Genomic DNA, 14,786 nt, shown 5'->3' on the forward strand with positions numbered 1-14,786 from the left:
TTATTGACGATGAAACACAGAAATTGCATCGGAATTAAATAGAAAAAGGCACAATGCCGACTTAAGTACAAGAAGACTGACTCTTCCTACTGTCTATGATTTGAACCATTCCTGTGACACTAGTTATAGATTCCGATGCTTCACTTCAGGTGTACTCTGTCCCTTGGACCTTCTTATTGACGATGAAATACAGAAATAGCATCGGAATTAAATAGAAAAGGCACAATGCCGACTTAAGTACAAGAAGACTGACTCATCTTACTGACTATGTTTTGAACCATTCCTGTGACACTAGTTATAGATTACGATGCTTCACTCCAGGTTTACTATATCCCTTTGACCTTCTTATTGACGATGAAATACAGAAATTGCATCGGAATTAAATTGAAAAGGCACAATGCCGACTTAAGTACAAGAAGACTGACTCTTCCTACTGTCTATGTTCTGAACCATTCCTGTGACACTAGTTATAGATTCCGATGCTTCACTTCAGGTTTACTGTATCCCTCTGACCTTCTTATTGACGACAAAACACAGAAATTGCATCGGAATTAAATACAAAAGGCACAATGCCGACTTAAGTACAAGTAGACTGACTCATCTAACTGACTATGATTTGCACCATTCCTGTGACACTAGTTATAGACTCTGATGCTTCACTTCAGGTTTACTGTATCCCTTGGACCTTTTTATTGAAGATGAAACACAGAAATTGCATCGGAAATAAATACAAAAGGCACAATGCCGACTTATGTACAAGAATACTGACTTTTCTTACTGTCTATGTTTTGAACCATTCCTGTGACAATAGTTATAGATTCCGATGCTTCACGCCAGGTTTACTATATCCCTTGGACCTTCTTATTGACGATGAAATACTGAAATTGCATCGGAATTAAATAGAAAAGGCACAATGCCGACCTAAGTACAAGAAGACTGACTCTCCCTACTGTCTATGTTTTGAACCATTCCTATGACACTAGTTATAGATTCCGATGCTTCTCTTCAGGATTAGTGTATCCCTCTGACCTTCTTATTGACGATAAAACACAGAAATTTCATCGGAATTAAATACAAAAGGCACAATGCCGACTTAAGTACAAGAAGACTTACTCTTCCCACTTTCTATGTTTTGAACCATTCCTGTGACACTAGTTATAGATTCCGATGCTTTACTTCAGGTTTACTGTATCCCTTGGACCTTCTTATTTACGACAAAACACAGAAATTGCATCGGAATTAAAAACGAAATGCACAATGCCGACTTAAGTACAAGAAGACTGACTCTTCTAACTGACTATGTTTTGAACCATTCCTGTGACACTAGTTATAGATTCCGATGATTCACTTCAGGTTTACTGTATACCTCTGACCTTCTTATTGACGATGAAACACAGAAATTGCATCGGAATTAAATCCAAAAGGCACAGTGCCGAATTAAGTACAAGAAGACTGACTCTACTTATTGTCTATGATTTGAACCATTCCTGTGACATTAGTTTTAGAATCCGATGCTTCACTTCAGGCTTACTGTATCCCTCTGACCTACTTATTGACGATGAAACACAGAAATTGCAACGGAATTAAATACAAAAGGCACAATGCCATTTTCAGTACAAGATGACTGACTCTTCCCACTGACAATGATTTGAACCATTCCTGTGACACTAGTTACAGATTCCGATGCTTCACTTCTGGTTTACTGTATCCCTTGGACCTTCTTATTGACGATGATACACAGAAATTGCATCGGAATTAAATACAAAAGGCACAATGCCGACATAAAAACAAGAAGACTGACTCTTCTTACTGTCTATGTTTGAACCATTCCTGTGACCCTAGTTATAGATTCCGATGCTTCACTTCAGGTTTTCTGAATCCCTCAGACCTTCTTATTGACGATGAAACTCAGAAATTGCATCGGAATAACATACAAAAGGCACAATACCGACTTAAGTACAATAAGACTGACTCTTCCTACTGCCTATGCTTTGAACCAATCCTGTGACACTAGTTATAGATTCCGATGCTTCACTTCAGGTTTACTGTACCCCGCTGACATTCTTATTGACGATGAAACACAGAAATTGCATCGGAATTAAATACAAAAGGCACAATGCCAACTTAGCTACAAGAAGATTGACTCTTCCTACTGTCTATGTTTTGAACCATTCCTGTGACACTAGTTATAGATTCCGGTGCTTCACTCCAGGTTTACTGTATCCCTTGGACCTTCTTATTGACGATGAAACACAGAAATTGCATCGGAATTAAATAGAAAAGGCACAATGCCGACATAAGTACAAGAAGACTGACTCTTCCTACTGTCTATGTTTTGAACCGTTCCTGTGACACTAGTTATAGATTCGGATGCTTCACTTCAGATGTACTGTATCATTTGGACCTTCTTATTGACGATGAAATACAGAAATAGCATCGGAATTAAATAGAAAAGGCACAATGCCGACTTAAGTACAAGAAGACTGACTCTTCTTACTGTCTATGTTTGAACCATTCCTGTGACACTAGTTATAGATTCCGATGCTTCACTTCTGGTTTGTTGTATCCCTCAGACCTTCGTGTTGACGATGAAACACAGAAATAGCATCGGAATTAAATACAAAAGGCACAATGCCAACTTAAGTACAAGAAGACTGACTCATCTTACTGTCTATGTTTCAACCATTCCTGTGACACTAGTTATAGATTCCGGTGCTTCACTCCAGGTTTACTGTATCCCTTGGACCTTCTTATTGACGATGAAACACAGAAATTGCATCGGAATTAAATACAAAAATCACAATGCCGACTTAAGTACAAGAAGATTGACTCTTCCTACTGCCTATGTTTTGAACCATTCCTGTGACACTAGTTATGGATTCCGGTGCTTCCCTCCAGGTTTACTGTATCCCTTGGACCTTCATATTGACGATGAAACACAGAAATTGCATCGGAATTAAATAGAAAAATGGCACAATGCCGACTTAAGTACAAGAAGACTGACTCTTCCTACTGTCTATGTTTTGAACCATTCCTGTGACACTAGTTATAGATTCCGATGCTTCACTTCAGGTGTACTCTATCCCTTGGACCTTCTTATTGACGATGAAATTCAGAAGTAGCATCGGAATTAAATAGAAAAGGCACAATGCCGACTTAAGTACAAGAAGACTGACTCTTCTTACTGTCTATGTTTTGAACCATTCCTGTGACACTAGTTATAGATTACGATGCTTCACTCCAGGTTTACTATATCCCTTTGACCTTCTTATTGACGATGAAATACAGAAATTGCATCGGAATTAAATAGAAAACGCACAATGCCGACTTAAGTACAAGAAGACTGACTCTTCCTACTGTCTATGTTCTGAACCATTCCTGTGACACTAGTTATAGATTCCGATGATTCACTTCAGGTTTACTGTATCCCTCTGACCTTCTTATTGACGACAAAACACAGAAATTGCATCGGAATTAAATACAAAAGGCACAATGCCGACTTAAGTACAAGAAGACTGACTCATCTAACTGACTATGATTTGCACCATTACTGTGACACTAGTTATAGACTCTGATGCTTCACTTAAGGTTTACTGTATCCCTTGGACCTTTTTATTGAAGATGAAACACAGAAATTGCATCGGAAATAAATACAAAAGGCACAATGCCGACTTAAGTACAAGAATACTGACTTTTCTTAGTGTCTATGTTTTGAACCATTCCTGTGACAATAGTTATAGATTCCGATGCTTCACGCCAGGTTTACTATATCCCTTGGTCCTTCTTATTGACGATGAAATACAGAAATTGCATCGGAATTAAATAGAAAAGGCACAATGCCGACTTAAGTACAAGAAGACTGACTCTCTTTACTGTCTATGTTTTGAACCATTCATATGACACTAGTTATAGATTCCGATGCTTCACTTCAGGATTAGTGTATCCCTCTGACCTTCTTATTGACGATACAACACAGAAATTTCATCGGAATTAAATACAAAAGGCACAATGCCGACTTAAGTAAAGGAAGACTTACTCTTCCCACTTTCTATGTTTTGAACCATTTCTGTGACACTAGTTATAGATTCCGATGCTTCACTTCAGGTTTACTGTATCCCTTGGACCTTCTTATTGACGATGTAACACAGATATTGCATCGGAATTAAATACGAAATGCACAATGCCGACTTAAGTACAAGAAGACTGAATCTTCTAACTGACTATGCTTTGAACCATTCCTGTGACACTAGTTATAGATTCCGATGATTCACTTCAGGTTTACTGTATCCCTCTGACCTTCTTATTGACGATGAAACACAGAAATTGCATCGGAATTAAATCCAAAAGGCACAGTGCCGAATTAAGTACAAGAAGACTGACTCTACTTATTGTCTATGTTTTGAGCCATTCCTGTGACCTTGTTATAAATTCCGATGCTTCACTCCATGTTTACTGTATCCCTTGGACCTTCTTATTGACGACGAAACACAGAAATAGGATCGGAATTTAATACAAAAGGCACAATGGCGACTTAAGTACAAGAATACTGACTCTTCTTACTGTCTATGTTTTGAACCATTACTGTGACACTAGTTATAGTTTCCGGTGCTTCACGTCAGGTTTACTGGATCCCTTGGACCTACTTATTGACGATGAAACACAGAAATTGCATCGGAATTTAATACAAATTGCACAATGCCGACTTAAGTACAAGAAGACTGACTCTTCCTACTGTCTATGACTTGAACCATTCCTGTGACATTAGTTTTAGAATCCGATGCTTCACTTCAGGTTTACTGTATCCCTCTGACCTACTTATTGACGATGAAACACAGAAATTGCAATTGAATTAAATACAAAAGGCACAATGCCATCTTCAGTACAAGATGACTGACTCTTCTCACTGACTATGATTTGAACCATTCCTGTGACACTAGTTACAGATTGCGATGCTTCACTTCTGGTTTACTGTATCCCTTGGACCTTCTTATTGACGAAGATACACAGAAATTGCATCGGAATTAAATACAAAAGGCACGATGCCGACTTAAAAACAAGAAGACTGACTCTTCTTACTGTCTATGATTTGAACCATTACTGTGACACTAGTTATAGTTTCCGGTGCTTCACGTCAGGTTTACTGGATCCCTTGGACCTACTTATTGACGATGAAACACAGAAATTGCATCGGAATTTAATACAAATTGCACAATGCCGACTTAAGTACAAGAAGACTGACTCTTCCTACTGTCTATGATTTGAACCATTCCTGTGACATTAGTTTTAGAATCCGATGCTTCACTTCAGGTTTACTGTATCCCTCTGACCTACTTATTGACGATGAAACACAGAAATTGCAATTGAATTAAATACAAAAGGCACAATGCCATCTTCAGTACAAGATGACTGACTCTTCTCACTGACTATGATTTGAACCATTCCTGTGACACTAGTTATAGATTCCGATGCTTCACTTCAGGTTTGCTGTATCAGTCACACTTTCTTATTGACGATGAGACTCAGAAATTGCACCGGAATAAAATACAAAAGGCACAATGCAGACTTAAGTACAATAAGACTGACTCTTCCTACTGTCTATGTTTTGAACCATTCCTGTGACACTAGTTATAGATTCCGATGCTTCACTCCCGGTTTACTGTATCCCTTGGTCCTACTTATTGACGATGAAACACAAAAATTGCATCGGAATTAAATACAAAATGCACAAAGCCGACTTAAGTACAAGGAGACTGACTCTTCTTACTGACTATGTTTTGAACCATTCCTGTGACACTTGTTATAGATACCGATGTTTCACTCCAGGTTTACTGTATCCCTTGGACCTCCTTATTGACGATCAAATACAGAAATTGCATAGGAATAAAATACAAAAGGCACAATGCCGACTTAAGTACAATAAGACTGACTCTTCCTACTGTCTATGTTTTGAACTATTCCTGTGACACTAGTTATAGTTTCCGATGCTTCACCTTCTTATAGACGATGAAACACAGAAATTGCATCGGAATTAAATACAAAAGGCACAATGCCGACTTAACTACAAAAAGACTGACTCTTCCTACTGTTTATGTTTTGAACCATTCCTGTGACACTAGTTATAGATTCCGGTGCTTCACTCCAGGTTTACTGTATCCCTTGGACCTTCTTGTTGACGATGAAACACAGAAATTGCATCGGAATTAAATACAAAAGGCACAATGCCGACAAAAGTACAAGAAAACTGACTCATCTTACTGACTATGTTTTGAATCATTCATGTGACCCTAGTTATAGATTCCGATGCTTCACTCCCGGTGTACTGTATCCCTTGGACCTTCTTATTGACGATGAAACACAAAAATTGCATCGGTATTAAATACAAAAGGCACAATGCCGACTTAAGTACAAGAAGACTGGCTCTTCTTACTGACTATGATTTGAACCATTCCTGTGACAGTAGTTATAGATTCCGATGCTTCACTCCAGGTTTAATGTATCCCTTGGACCTCCTTATTGACGATCAAACACAGAAATTGCATCGGAATTAAATACAAAAGGCACAATGCCGACGTAAGTACAAGAAGACTGACACTTCTTACTGCTTATGTTTTGAACCATTCCTGTGACACTAGTTATAGATTCCGGTGCTTCACTCCAGGTTTACTGTATCCCTTGGACTTTCTTATTGACGATGAAACACAGAAATTGTATCGGAATTAAATAGAAAAGGCATAATGCCAACTTAAGTACAAGAAGACTGCCTCTTCGTACTGACTACGTTTTGAACCATTCCTGTGACACTAGTTATAGATTCCGATGCTTCACTTCAGGTTTACTGTATCCCTTGGACTTTCTTATTGACGATGAAGCACAGAAATTGCATCGGAATTAAATAGAAAAGGCACAATGCCGACTTACGTACAAGATGACTGACTCTTCCTTCTGTCTATGCTATGAACCATTCCTGTGACACTAATTATAGATTCCGGTGCTTCACTCCAGGTTTACTGTATCCCTTGGACTTTCTTATTGACGATGAAACACAGAAATTGCAGCGGAATTAAATAAAAAGGCACAATGCCGACTTAAGTACAAGAAGACTGACTCTTCTTACTGACTATGTTTTGACCCAGTCCTGCGACACTAGTTATAGATTCCGATGCTTCACTTCAGATTTACTGTATCCCTGGGACCTTCTTATTGACGATGAAACACAGAAATTGCATCGGAATTAAATACAAAAGTCACAATGCCGACTTAATTACAAGAAGACTGACTCTTCTTATTGACTATGCTTTGAACCTTTCTTGTGGCACTAGTCATAGACTCTGATGCTTCACTTCAGGTTTACTGTATCTCATGGACCTTCTTATTGAAGATGAAACACAGAAATTGCATCGCAATTAAATGCAAAAGGCACAATGCCGACTTAAGTACAAGAATACTGACTCTTCTTACTGTGTATGTTTTGAACCATCCCTGTGACACTAGTTATAGATTCCGATGCTTCACACCAGGTTTACTGTATCCCTTGGACCTTCTTATTGACGATGAAACACAGAAATTGCATTGGAATTAAATACAAAAGGTACAAAGACGACTTTAGTGCAAGAAGACTGACTCTTCTTACTGACTATGCTTTGAACCATTCCTGTGACTCTAGTTATAGATTCCGATGCTTCACTTCAGATTAACTGTCTTCCTCTGACGTTCTTATTGACGATGAAAAACAGAAATTGCATCGGAATTAAATCCAAAAGGCACAGTGCCGAATTAAGTACAAGAAGACTGACTTTTCTTACTGACTATGTTTTGAACCATTCCTGTGACACTAGTTGTAGATTCCGATGCTTCACTCCAGGTTTACTTAATCCCTTGGACCTTCTTATTGACGATGAAACACAGAAATTGCATCGGAATTAAATAAAAAAGGCACAATGCCGACTTAAGTTCAAGAAGACTGACTCATCTTACGGTCTATGCTTTGAACCATTCCTGTGACACTAGTTACAGATTCCGATGCTTCACTAAATGTTTACTTAATCCCTGGGACCTTCTTATTGACGATGAAACACAGATATTGCATCGGAATTTAACACAAAAGGCACAATGGCGACTTAAGTACAAGAAGACTGACTCTTCTTACTGACTATGTTTTGAACCATTCCTGTGACACTTGTTATAGATACCGATGCTTCACTCCAGGTTTACTGTATCCCTTGGACCTCCTTATTGACGATCAAATACAGAAATTGCATAGGAATAAAATACAAAAGGCACAATGCCGACTTAAGTACAATAAGACTGACTCTTCCTACTGTCTATGTTTTGAACTATTCCTGTGACACTAGTTATAGTTTCCGATGCTTCACCTTCTTATAGACGATGAAACACAGAAATTGCATCGGAATTAAATACAAAAGGCACAATGCCGACTTAACTACAAAAAGACTGACTCTTCCTACTGTTTATGTTTTGAACCATTCCTGTGACACTAGTTATAGATTCCGGTGCTTCACTCCAGGTTTACTGTATCCCTTGGACCTTCTTGTTGACGATGAAACACAGAAATTGCATCGGAATTAAATACAAAAGGCACAATGCCGACAAAAGTACAAGAAAACTGACTCATCTTACTGACTATGTTTTGAATCATTCATGTGACCCTAGTTATAGATTCCGATGCTTCACTCCCGGTGTACTGTATCCCTTGGACCATCTTATTGACGATGAAACACAAAAATTCCATCGGTATTAAATACAAAAGGCACAATGCCGACTTAAGTACAAGAAGACTGGCTCTTCTTACTGACTATGATTTGAACCATTCCTGTGACAGTAGTTATAGATTCCGATGCTTCACTCCAGGTTTAATGTATCCCTTGGACCTCCTTATTGACGATCAAACACAGAAATTGCATCGGAATTAAATACAAAAGGCACAATGCCGACGTATGTACAAGAAGACTGACACTTCTTACTGCTTATGTTTTGAACCATTCCTGTGACACTAGTTATAGATTCCGGTGCTTCACTCCAGGTTTACTGTATCCCTTGGACTTTCTTATTGACGATGAAACACAGAAATTGTATCGGAATTAAATAGAAAAGGCATAATGCCAACTTAAGTACAAGAAGACTGCCTCTTCGTACTGACTACGTTTTGAACCATTCCTGTGACACTAGTTATAGATTCCGATGCTTCACTTCAGGTTTACTGTATCCCTTGGACTTTCTTATTGACGATGAAGCACAGAAATTGCATCGGAATTAAATAGAAAAGGCACAATGCCGACTTACGTACAAGAAGACTGACTCTTCCTTCTGTCTATGCTATGAACCATTCCTGTGACACTAATTATAGATTCCGGTGCTTCACTCCAGGTTTACTGTATCCCTTGGACTTTCTTATTGACGATGAAACACAGAAATTGCAGCGGAATTAAATAAAAAGGCACAATGCCGACTTAAGTACAAGAAGACTGACACTTCTTACTGCTTATGTTTTGAACCATTCCTGTGACACTAGTTATAGATTCCGATGCTTCACTTCAGATTTACTGTATCCCTGGGACCTTCTTATTGACGATGAAACACAGAAATTGCATCGGAATTAAATACAAAAGTCACAATGCCGACTTAATTACAAGAAGACTGACTCTTCTTACTGACTATGCTTTGAACCTTTCTTGTGACACTAGTTATAGAGTCTGATGCTTCACTTCAGGTTTACTGTATCCCATGGACCTTCTTATTGAAGATGAAACACAGAAATTGCATCGCAATTAAATGCAAAAGGCACAATGCCGACTTAAGTACAAGAATACTGACTCTTCTTACTGTGTATGTTTTGAACCATCCCTGTGACACTAGTTATAGATTCCGATGCTTCACACCAGGTTTACTGTATCCCTTGGACCTTCTTATTGACGATGAAACACAGAAATTGCATTGGAATTAAATACAAAAGGTACAAAGACGACTTTAGTGCAAGAAGACTGACTCTTCTTACTGACTATGCTTTGAACCATTCCTGTGACTCTAGTTATAGATTCCGATGCTTCACTTCAGATTAACTGTCTTCCTCTGACGTTCTTATTGACGATGAAAAACAGAAATTGCATCGGAATTAAATCCAAAAGGCACAGTGCCGAATTAAGTACAAGAAGACTGACTTTTCTTACTGACTATGTTTTGAACCATTCCTGTGACACTAGTTGTAGATTCCGATGCTTCACTCCAGGTTTACTTAATCCCTTGGACCTTCTTATTGACGATTAAACACAGAAATTGCATCGGAATTAAATAAAAAAGGCACAATGCCGACTTAAGTTCAAGAAGACTGACTCATCTTACGGTCTATGCTTTGAACCATTCCTGTGACACTAGTTACAGATTCCGATGCTTCACTCCAGGTTTACTTAATCCCTGGGACCTTCTTATTGACGATGAAACACAGATATTGCATCGGAATTTAACACAAAAGGCACAATGGCGACTTAAATACAAGAAGACTGACTCTTCTTACTGACTATGTTTGAACCATTCCTGTGATACTAGTTATAGATTCCGGTGCTTCACTTCAGGATTAATGGATCCCTTGGACCTCCTTATTGACGATGAAACACAGAAATTGCATCGGAATTAAATACAATAGGCACAATGCCGACTTAAGTACAAGAATACTGACTCTCCTTACTGTCTATGTTTGAACCATCCCTGTGACAATAGTTATAGATTCCGATGCTTCTCTCCAGGTATACTGTATCCCTTGGACCTTCTTGTTGACGATGAAACACAGAAATTGCATCGGAATTAAATACAAAAGGCACAATGCCGACTTTAGTACAAGAAGAGTGACTCTTCTTACTGACTATGTTTTGAACCATTCCTGTGACACTAGTTATAGATTCCGATGCTTCACTTCAGGTTTACTGTATCCCTCAGACGTTCTTATTGACGATGAAACACAGAAATTGCGTCGGAATAAAATACAAAACGCACTATGCCGAATTAAGTACATGAAGACTGACTCTTCTTACTGTCTATGTTTTGAACCATTCCTGTGAGACTAGTTGTAGATTCCGATGCTTCACTCTAGGATTACTATATCCCTTGGACCTTCTTATTGACGATGAAACACATAAATTGCATCGGAATTAAAAACAAAAGGCACAATGATGACTTAAGTACAAGATGACTGATTCTGCTTACAGTCTATGTTTTGAACCATTCCTGTTACACCAGTTACAGATTTCAATGACTCACTCCAGGTTTACTGTATCAATTGAACCTTCTTGTTGTCGATGAAACACAGAAATTGCATCGGAATTAAATACAAAAAGTAAAATGCCGACTTAAGTACAAGAAGACTGACTCTGCCTACTGTCTATGATTTGAACCAATCCCGTGACACTAGTTATAGATTCCGATGCTTCACTTCAGGTTTACTGTATCCCTTGGACCTTCTTGTTGGAGATGGAAGCCATAAATTGCATCGGAATTAAATACAAAAGGCGCAATGCCGACTTGAGAGCAAGAAGACTGGCTCTTCTTACTGACTATGCTTTGAACCATTCCTGTGACACCAGTTATGGATTCGGACGCTTCACTTCGCATTTACTGTATCCTTCAGACCTTCTTATTGACGATGAAACACAGAAATTGCATCGGAATTAAATACAAAAGCACAATGCCGACTTAAGTACAAGAATGCTGACTCTTCTTACTGTCTATGTATTGAACGATTCCTGTGTCACTAGTTATAAATTCCGACGATTCACTTCACGTTTACTATATCCCTTGGACCTTCTTATTGACGATGAAACACAGAAATTGCATCGGAATTAAATACAAAAGGCACAATGCCGACTTAAGTACAAGAAGACTGACTCTTCTTACTGTCTATGCTTTGAACCATTCTTGTGACACTAGTTATAGATTCCGATGCTTCACTCCAGGTTTACTGTATCCCTTGGAACTTCTTATTAACGAGGAAACACTGAAATTGCATCGGAATTAAATACAAAAGGCACAATGCCGACTTTAGTACAAGAAGACTGACTCTTCTCACTGTCTGTGTTTTGAACCATTCCTGTGGCACTAGTTACAGATTCCGATGCTTCACCCCAGGTTTACTGCATCCCTTGGACCTTCTTATTGACGATAAAACACAGAAATTGCATCGGAATTTAATAGAATATGCACAGTGCCGACTTAAGTGCAAGAAGACTGACTCTTCTTACTGACTATGTTTTGAAACATTCCTGTGACACTAGTTCTAGATTCCGATGCTTCACTACGGGTTTACTGTATCCCTCTGCCCTTTTTATTGACGATGAAACACAGAAATTGCATCGGAATTAAATACAAAAGTCACAATGCCGACTTAAGTACAAGATGACAAAAACTTCTTACTGACTATGATATGAACCTTTCCTGTGACACTAGTTATAGATTCCGATTCTTCACTTCAGGTTTACTGTATCCCTTGGACCTTCTTATTGACGATCAAACACAGAAATTTCATCGGAATTAAATACAAAAGGCACAATGCCGACTTAAGTACTAGAAGACTGACTCTTCTTACTGACTATGTTTTGAAACATTCCTGTGACACTAGTTATAGATTATGATGCTTCACTTCAGGTTAACTGTATCCCTTGGACCTTCTTATTGACGATGAAACACAGATATTGCATCGGAATTAAATACAAAAAGCACAATGCCGACTTTAGTACAAGAAGACTGACTCTTCCTACTGTCTTTGTTTTGAACCATTCCTGTGACACTAGTTATAGATTCCGATGTTTCACTTCAGGTTTACAGTATCCCTCTGACTTTCTTATTGACGATGAAACAAAGAAATTGCAACGGAATTAAATACAAAAATCACAATGCCGACTTAAGTACAAGAAGACTGACTCTTCATACTGTCTATGTTTTGAACCATTCCTGTGACACTAGTTATAGATTCCGATGCTTCACTTCAGGTTTACTGTATCCCTCTGCCCTTGTTATTGACGATGAACCACAGAAATTGCATCGGAATTAAATACAAAAGGCACAATGCCGACTTAAGTACAAGAAGACTGACTCTCCTTCTGTCTATGTTTTGAACCATTCCTGTGCCACTAGTTATAGATTTAGATGCATCACTTCACGTTTACTGTATCCCTTGGACCTTCTTATTCACGATGAAGCACAGATATTGCATCGGAATTAAATACAAAAGGCACAATGCCGACTTAAGTACAAGAAGACTGACTCTTCTTACTGACTATGTTTTGAACCATTCCTGTGACACTAGTTATAGATTCCGATGCTTCACTTCAGGTTTACTGTATACCTCAGACGTTCTTATTGACGATGAAACACAGAAATTGCGTCGGAATAAAATACAAAACGGACTATGCCGAATTCAGTACATGAAGACTGACTCTTCTTACTGTCTATGTTTTGAACCATTCCTGTGAGACTAGTTGTAGATTCCGATGCTTCACTCTAGGATTACTATATCCCTTGGACCTTCTTATTGACGATGAAACACATAAATCGCATCGGAATTAAATACAAAAGGCACAATGATGACTTAAGTACAAGATGACTGATTCTGCTTACAGTCTATAATTTGAACCATTCCTGTTACACCAGTTACAGATTTCGATGCCTCACTCCAGGTTTACTGTATCAATTGAACCTTCTTGTTGTCGATGAAACACAGAAATTGCATCGGAATTAAATACAAAAAGCACAATGCCGACTTAAGTACAAGAAGACTGACTCTGCCTACTGTCTATGATTTGAACCAATCCCGTGACACTAGTTATAGATTCCGATGCTTCACTTCAGGTTTACTGTATCCCTTGGACCTTCTTATTGAAGATGGAAGCCATAAATTGCATCGGAATTAAATACAAAAGGCGCAATGCCGACTTGAGAGCAAGAAGACTAGCTCTTCTTACTGACTATGCTTTGAACCATTCCTGTGACACCAGTTATGGATTCGGACGCTTCACTTCGCATTTACTGTATTCCTCAGACCTTCTTATTGACGATGAAACACAGAAATTGCATCGGAATTAAATACAAAAGCACAATGCCGACTTAAGTACAAGAATACTGACTCTTCTTACTGTCTATGTATTGAACGATTCCTGTGTCACTAGTTATAAATTCCGACGATTCACTTCACGTTTACTATATCCCTTGGACCTTCTTATTGACGATGAAACACAGAAATTGCATCGGAATTAAATACAAAAGGCACAATGCCGACTTAAGTACAAGGAGACTGACTCTTCTTACTGTCTATGTTTTGAACCATTCCTGTGACACTAGTTATAGATTCCGATGCTTCACTCCAGGTTTACTGTATCCCTTGGACCTTCTTATTAACGAGGAAACACTGAAATTGCATCGGAATTAAATGCAAAAGGCACAATGCCGACTTTACTACAAGAAGACTGACTCTTCTGACTGTCTGTGTTTTGGACCATTCCTGTGTCACTAGTTACAGATTCCGATGCTTCACCCCAGATTAACTGCATCCCTTGGACCTTCTTATTGACGATAAAACACAGAAATTGCATCGGAATTTAATAGAATATGCACAATGCCGCCTTAAGTGCAAGAAGACTGACTCTTCTTACTGACTATGTTTTGAAACATTCCTGTGACACTAGTTCTAGATTCCGATGCTTCACTTCGGGTTTACTGTATCCCTCTGCCCTTTTTATTGACGATGAAACACAGAAATTGCATCGGAATTAAATACAAAAGTCACA

This window comes from Schistocerca americana, chromosome 10 (assembly GCF_021461395.2).
Source record: "Schistocerca americana isolate TAMUIC-IGC-003095 chromosome 10, iqSchAmer2.1, whole genome shotgun sequence".
NCBI classification, from domain to species: domain Eukaryota; kingdom Metazoa; phylum Arthropoda; class Insecta; order Orthoptera; family Acrididae; genus Schistocerca; species Schistocerca americana.